Source organism: Setaria viridis, chromosome 5 (genome assembly GCF_005286985.2).
Source record: "Setaria viridis chromosome 5, Setaria_viridis_v4.0, whole genome shotgun sequence".
NCBI classification, from domain to species: domain Eukaryota; kingdom Viridiplantae; phylum Streptophyta; class Magnoliopsida; order Poales; family Poaceae; genus Setaria; species Setaria viridis.
The window spans coordinates 6,638,355-6,645,345 of NC_048267.2; the positions used below are offsets into that span (position 1 = coordinate 6,638,355).

At 48.3% G+C, this 6,991-nt stretch overlaps 1 long non-coding RNA gene across 1 annotated transcript; it reads left to right on the top strand.

Annotated features, from left to right (window-relative positions):
- The first annotated feature begins 5,356 nt into the window (after positions 1-5,356).
- On the top strand, positions 5,357-6,991 carry LOC117855843 (uncharacterized). The gene is made up of 3 exons (XR_011898329.1): positions 5,357-6,092; positions 6,177-6,208; positions 6,350-6,991. It is a non-coding gene; the product is annotated as an uncharacterized lncRNA (long non-coding RNA).

Sequence of the window (6,991 nt, forward strand, 5' to 3'; positions counted from 1 at the left end):
TTCTACCTCCTGCCGCCCGCCACCCAGTTGGTCCCCTACTCGTCCGGTGCGGAGCTCCGGCGAGACCCTAGCCCAACCGCACCAGCCACCTCCCTACCCCTCCCCTCACCGCCTTCCACCACCGCCGCCGCCATCATGTTCCCCCCGCCCGGCACCGCCCAACCATCCTCCACCGCCGCCCGGCCGGTGGCGTCCCTGCCCCCGCCCCCCGCCTCACTGCCCCCGCGCCCGCCACCTACGCCGGGCCGGCCTGTCGCTGCCAGCCTTCCCTCTTAGGGCCGGCGGTGAGCACCCACCCCGGAAATCCCGAACTCCTAACCCCGGCGCTCCTAATCTCGCTGGAATTTGGCCAGAGTTGGAGAAGAAAGGGGGAATGGGGGTGAGGAAGGACTCTGCTTCACCCGGGTGAGATTTAGCTAGGCTGACAAGTGACAACAAAGAGGAAGGAGATGCAGTTCAAAAGCTGAGAAAAATACAACAGAAAGAGAGACGTGTAGGTAGTAGTAAGTATAACTAAATAACACTAACCCTTTAACTTGCTGCGTATTCTTACAGGTATAGTAGTATATATGTATAGCACAATCCTAGTACTAGTATAGAGCAAAAATCACATGACCCCGCCGGTAACTGAGCCAGAAACGTACGCATGTCCTCTCGCCAAGATGGCAAGATCGATCGATCTCCAGTAGTACCATCAGTACGTTGTCGGGACACAAATCTGACAGATACCATGAAACAGTACGCCCGAATCGGAAAGCGCCAGGATCAATGCAGAGTTCACAAGCACGTGGGGACCTGGGGTAACGACTAGCAGGCAGCTAGTTCGGCGCGACGCGCTCATCACTCGTCTTCTCCTCCTCCTGCTGGGGGTCGTCGTCGTCGTCGTCGGTGGCGGCGGCGGAGGCGGCGGCGGCGGCGGCTGCTGGTGGGGGCTGCTGCGGCCGCGGCGGGCGGTTGCGCCTCGGCAGGCGACGACGGATGGCCGGCGTGATCGCAGGGCAGTGGTCGTGCAGGTGCTCCACCATGCGGTTGTCCGGCGCGCTGAGGAACGTGAGCGGTTGGTGGCACACGAGGCAGCGGAAGTTGTGGTCGCGAATCAGCTCGCCGAACGCCGACGTCGTGTACAGGGGCTCCTTCGATATCACCATGGACGCCACCGCCTCAGGTCCCCTACAATTACACATTATTATGCCCGTGTGCATGCTATTGCTGTCAGTACAATGCAAGTTCAGACAGTTTCAGAAAAGAAAACGTCGCGTGCTATTAGAAGTTAGCACTAACCTGTCGAGTGTCGGGAAGTACACGCGCAGGTAATCCTGAATGTGGCGTGACGTCCTGTCCCTCTCACCAGGTAGCTCTAGCTCCCTACACCGGACAGAGAGAAGCATGCACACACTGAGCACAAGGTATCAAGCACAAATCATCACTGATCAGCACAAATTGTCAGCAGAGCAGGCACTTACAGCTGTGCAGCAGCCCCGTCATTGAAGATCATGTCCCGAAGCCGCGCCAGAAGAGTGTCCAGGTGATGTGTGCGGGGGGCGACGCGTGTCGGCTCGAAGATGCTCTCGTTGAAGTACTGCTGCGCCTCCTCCAATTTGCCGTCGCCCAGGAGCTCCAGCGCGTGTTGACCACGAGGCAGCACGAAGAGCTCCGGGTGAGCGCGCAGCATGTCGTCAGGGGACGGAGCGTCATCTCCATCCGGATAGGCCACGGCAGCCTGCGCCTCCTCGCGGTGGAAGGTGAGCGCCCTGCCCAGGTACTTTGCAACATCCAGCCAGTTCCCGGCGGCGAGGAGGGCCTCCAGGACGTGCGGCTTGTTCAGGGACCCCGTAAGCACGTGCACCCTGAATGAACCCATGGAGGTCAGCAAGCAGCTATTCAGCTAATAGCTAGAGTGGTAATCAACTCAACTCCAGTAGCAGATCAATGTCACAAAATTTGAATTTCTACAGCCACAGATTAAGTCGACTACACATGCAATTAAGCCGAGCCGGACTATTAGACGAGCAAGGTCGATCGAGATGAACAAATAGCATGGCCTGGCTGTTCAACAAGGAAGCTAACTCTAAGAAATCACACAAACCAACCTATACGGTCGACTAGTAGTAGTAATTCGCAAACAGCCAACCCAATCGATTGATAGATGGAACTAAGCACACTAGATGGATGCACACATATACTAGACGATATGGAGTTATGCTATTTGTAGTTGGCAACAAAAAATATCAATCCATGGATTAGGAGTTCAGAGTCCAATCAACTGGAGAAGAATCAGTCACTTCACAGTTCAAAGTTCAATCAACCAGAGAAAAATCAGTTACATCCAGTAGAAGAGAACAAGCCACGCGCACAAGCACATCCAGTAGGAGAACAAGCCACGCGCACAACATACTATATACCCAGATCTGCTAGTACTAGCGCAGGTACTCGTCAATCTAGGGTCTGGCGGCCGGGTCACTTGCTTCATTGCTTGGATGGATTCAAAATTATTCAACTAGAGCAGGCAGGCGAAGGAATCCAAACGCATGCATCGACGACGGCGCGGCAGGCAGCGGCTAGCAGAGGAAGCAAACCGGAAATGCAAGCAGCAGTTGCGTTTGCATGGGACGGGATGGGGGATGGGATGATGGCGATGGGCGCACGCACCTCACGTCGTCCTCCGTCAGCGCACCGGGAGGAGTCGGGGCAGGGGCGGCAGATTCGGCCGAGGACGCGTCGCTGTTGTCGTCTGCCATCGGGCGGCGGAGCAGACGCGGCGCACGGCGGCCGGCGAGAGATTGAGAGCTGGCTCGCCTTTTTGGGGAGAGAAAAAGCGGAAGAAGAATGAGAGAAAGAGAGAGACGACGAGGTTTTTATCTGCCGAAACGACACCGAGAGCAATGTCTTCACCGCCTTCTCCCCCCTCCCCTCCCTGCTCCTTGCATGAGTCCTCTGGATCAATACGGGTAACGACAAATAGCAACCAGGTGATTTCTCTCTGCCATGTGGGGGCGCTGTCTCCAGGTAAACTCTGTAAAGCAGGATAACTTGAAAAGCAAGAAAGACACATCCCTCCCCCCCTCTCTCTTGCAATTAATTAATTTTTGGATCCCATTGCAAATCTCTAACATGTGTTACGTGCCTTAAATCCTATCACAGATCACTAATGACCGTAAAAGGAATACCGTCCTACAAATAATTGGATTTAACATTTTTCAAACAGATTATTAGTATAGATGTCAAACGACCTATAGGCCCTTTAATTACGTGCAAATTAGTTGCCCTAGTGGGCACAAATCGTTCGATTCTTGAGTCCAAGTCTCCACCTAATACGCATGCACTTTGTTATGGAAAACCAGCGCAATAGCGGCCAGTTAACTAGAGCAACCGTGAAATGGATAAAAGGTGGGAGGGAGAGGGGGATATTTCTACATGTCCCATAATCTAGCTCATGATTCGAGGGCTTAGCATAGTAAAGTACTTCTACCGTCCCAAATTACAATTCGTTTTGTCTTTTTAAGATACATGACTTTTGTTATGTATTTAGACATAGTATACATCTAAGTGCATATGGGAACTATGTACCTAGAAAAACTAAAACGAATAATATTTCTAGATGTTAAAAATAACTAATGTTTGTTTAAACTTATTTTAAAATCTCTAACTATATTTCTCTGTACTACTCATGACTCGTAAGCTAGCTGGGTATAAGAAGGTAGAGAAAATATCAAAGTGGTGAGTTCACTCCTTGCCCACCGGTTAATGCCATTGATGGAGATCGTTGTGGGTTGCGGCGGCTAGGATATGGTATGTAGTAGCAATTCGTGACAAAAGGGGCATACTAGCTTTAGCACAGGATATCGATGTCGCATGGCATTGCTAGTAATTCACCTAGTTCCAAATTATAGGCCATTTATTTTCTAAAAAAGTATAAAAAATTATAAGCCGTTTTGTTTTTATTGTGAATCAAACTTCTCTAATTTTAGTAATTTTTTTGAAAAATCCATAAAAATATAAATTAAATTAGCTAACTAGATGGACGATGAAATATATTCCGAAAGTGCATTCATTTGATATTATATATGTGGCTATGTGGATATTTTGGATTTCTCTAAAGGTTAGTTTTACTAGGATAAAACTAAAACAATCTATAATTTGGAACTAAAAAAGTAAATTCAAGGTATGGCGTGAAAAAGACAATGTTGGTGTGTGGTGTGGCCAAGTGGAAAGAAACCTGATCAATTGTCCCAGAAACGTCGTACAGAGGAGGGTAGTAGAATCAGATCAAGATTATAACATGATTTGGAGAAGTAACACACGTCTGCATGATGTGACCATACTACATCTTATCTATATTTGATACAATTCTTTCTTATTTCTCCCGCAAAACAAAATTCTTTCTTATTTCCATCTAATGCATTGCAGCTTGTCAGTGCTTCAGATTAAACGGCTGACTTGGGAATGGGAACAATCATAAACACTAGAGAAAAAAGAAGTTGCATTCACTCCTGGAGAAAAAAAAAATAAACAAAAGAAAAAAAGTTGGTTTCCTTCCCTGACAAGAGATGAAAAAAGAAAATAAAAAATTAAGGGACCCAAAGCGCGTCCCTGCCAAAAACATCTGAAGGAAGGAAGAAGGGGTGGTTCCTGCTTCGTACGGCGCCCAACCCCACCCATCAGACCAGACCACCACCGCGCCGTGCGTGATGATGCGACGGCGCTCCGCCCAAGACTCGCGGGTGCTCCGTCTCCGCCTGTGCGCCCGGCGAGTGCTCCGCCCCCGCTCCGGGCGATTGCTCTCCGCCTTCCTCAAGCCCCGCCGCGAGTACGATCGCTCGCTCGCTCCCCCGAATTTCCGTCCCCAACCAAACCCTAGATGATTAGTTCCCCTGCATCGATTCCCTCCCTTCGTACTTGTTTTGATATCTGAATTGCATTCGCCGGATGCTTTGCTTGATCTGGGAATCGAAGGGTGGAGAAGCCGGTGGAGGTGTTCGACGCCGAGCAATTCGAGCGGATGCCGCGGTGGGGGCAGCCGGATGACGCCTACGCCTGCATCGCTTCTTGCCCATCCCCGGGTCGGATTGGAGCGAGTTGTGCACCAAGCTCTTCACCCATGCCGGCGTCTTCAAGACTATCGCCAGGATCGTCGCCGGTGGTAAGGACGGCGACAAGATTGTGTCATTGTTGGCAGGACCAATAACCCACTACCGTCTCAAGAAACCCCCCAGTACAACTGGCCTGACCGAGTTAATTGCCGTAATGCATGCAGATCGCACCAGGTAATTACTACTTTAGTTAGGTTGGATGCTAATTTGCTTTCCCGTTTTATCGTGCAATAATTAATTTACTGTATACATCTACATAGATCGGTCCGGTGGAGTGAGTCTTTTCTTTTCATTTCGATAAGATGGACGGAAACCATACAAGGGGTACACCAGACATCGCCACACAACTTCATTACAAAGACTGTGAAAGGCGAAATCCAACTAGCAAGCAAAATTTCCCTACTGCTTGCTAGCTCTAGCTGATTGCAACTTGCAAGTAAATGATACTTCAGTGGCTGCCTCCTTGTTTGTAGGTGCTCCATGCTATGGCAGAAGTTCAAGCCGGAGGGAATACAAAGGATCATGGACTTGGTTGCTAGGTGCCCTGAACAAGGTGCCACTGCGATTCCCCCATGCAGTGGGATGCGGCCCCAAACTGGTTCGATCATCAGCTTCTTGATTTCTTCTCCCATATCATAATTCATTACTTAGCTAGCTTCTCCTACATCACCTCTTTATATGTACCCACTGTGCTGTGCTGTCCAAATTTCTTTTTTTTCCAATGCATTCTTGATGCGTTCTTATAGTACAACAACAACAACATAGCCTTTCAGTCTGAAGCAAGTTGGGGTAGGCTAGAGTTGAAACCCAACAAGAGCCACAAACCAGGGTTCAGGTAGCTGTTTTCCAAGCACTCCTATCCAGGACTAAATCTTTGAGTATCTTCATGCGTTCTTACAGTAATTCTGCTAAATATAAGCAGGCTACCGGAACGCCCCAGACGTGGCAGACAACTAATCACACACCAGCAGATCTTCTCACTCGTGCATTTCTGCGTAAGAGGTATAATGCGCAAAGTGAAACATTCTGTTCATCCTGCTGTTTCTGTTTTCAAATTAATGGTTCAACCCGCATTACTTCATGCAGGCTACTTTCAATTCAGGGGAAAAAACATTCAGGTATGGCTTTCAGCTTCTATGAGAAATGCACAAATGAAAATATCCTTTTTCTATGTGTGACTTCACACAATCTGTGTAGTTCATCACTGCATGCAATACATGCTCAGTTTTACTTACATGTTTTTATTTTTATGATCGCAGCATGTTCCAGAAATTCATCATCCCAATCTGCCACGCCATACATGAAAATGGTACAGATCGCTCCACAGCCAGAACTTCTTGAAGGTAAATTTAGTTTACCCCTAGGTCCCCACTTGTTTCTATATCATTTCTGCATTGTGATTCAGTAGGTGGTGAGCATTCAATGACACAGGTATTCAGGCTATGCCCTTTGTTAAGCGATAGGGTGAGTGCTAAACAGTACCTTTTTTCACTAGCTGCTGGTAGATTTCACTGCTTGTTGAATTTGTACTCTACCATTCTCTCACAGTAAACATACGTCATACGTGCATATTGGCTACTTGAATAGTTGTTTGCCAATAACCCTAGCCTCTGCAAGTTACTGATAGAAGCCAAAGTTTGGGTCCTCCTACTGACTGACTATGTCTGTCAGATCTGCGATTTCCTTTACTACCATTTTTCTTACTTTTCTTTTTGAATAAATACTATCTTTTTCTTGTTGGTCACTTTTGGTAATACACAAATAGGAGGCATATCAACAATGTTGTTTTGCCCATGCTTACTCCATGATGATCCTGCTTTTGACTCGTATCCTCTCTTTTGGGTCGAGTATCAAATTTCAGTGTCCTTTTGACATACACTTCTGTGATGCATATGCATCCG